We start from the raw sequence: 624 nt of genomic DNA, 5'->3' as shown, positions 1-624 counted from the left end.
CCACACCCACACTCATTAACATTTTATCTATGGCTGCTTTTGCACTATAAATGCAGAGATGGATAGTTGCAATAGAATGTATGGCAACCCCACCCCCATCCCAAGCCTAAAATATTTACTATCTTCTTCCTATAAATAGTCTTTGCATAAAGACTTTGTATAAAAAGTGTCAACCTGTACTTAAAAAAAAACCATGGTATTAATCATAGAATACATTTATGCAGCCATTTAAAGTAGTATAGAAGTCTACGGCCATGCCACCCTGAACAAGCCCTATCCCGTCTGATCTTGGAAGCTAAGCAGGGTAGGGCCTGGTTAGTACCTGGATGGGAGACCACCTAGGAAGACTAGGTGCTGTAGGCATAAAAAATAAAGGATTGTAAACTGACAAGGTCCTTGCAATCTGTGAGGACAATCAAGGGTTGCCTCACCTAAAAATAAATAAACAAATGAACAAATAAATAAAAATAAAGTGGTATAGATTATTTACTAGCTTCTAAGAATGCCTAAGGAATGAAATGAGATAAATTATATAAAAGTATATCAATTTATGACCACATCTTTGTTAATTTTAGTAACATATAAAGTACAAAAAAGGACTGGAAGAATATATTCTGAATTATT

The 624-nt window shown here is 34.8% G+C and overlaps 1 non-coding gene across 1 annotated transcript; it reads left to right on the top strand.

The window, feature by feature from the left end:
- Window positions 1–244: 244 nt before the first annotated feature.
- On the top strand, window positions 245–363 carry LOC111742350. The gene has a single exon (XR_002781282.1). It is a non-coding gene; the product is annotated as a 5S ribosomal RNA (ribosomal RNA).
- Window positions 364–624: the final 261 nt, after the last annotated feature.

This window comes from Pteropus vampyrus, unplaced genomic scaffold (genome assembly GCF_000151845.1).
Source record: "Pteropus vampyrus isolate Shadow unplaced genomic scaffold, Pvam_2.0 Scaffold91, whole genome shotgun sequence".
Classification (NCBI taxonomy): domain Eukaryota; kingdom Metazoa; phylum Chordata; class Mammalia; order Chiroptera; family Pteropodidae; genus Pteropus; species Pteropus vampyrus.
Note: the sequence above shows the minus strand (reverse complement) of the source record. Positions and strands in the feature narration are given on the sequence as shown.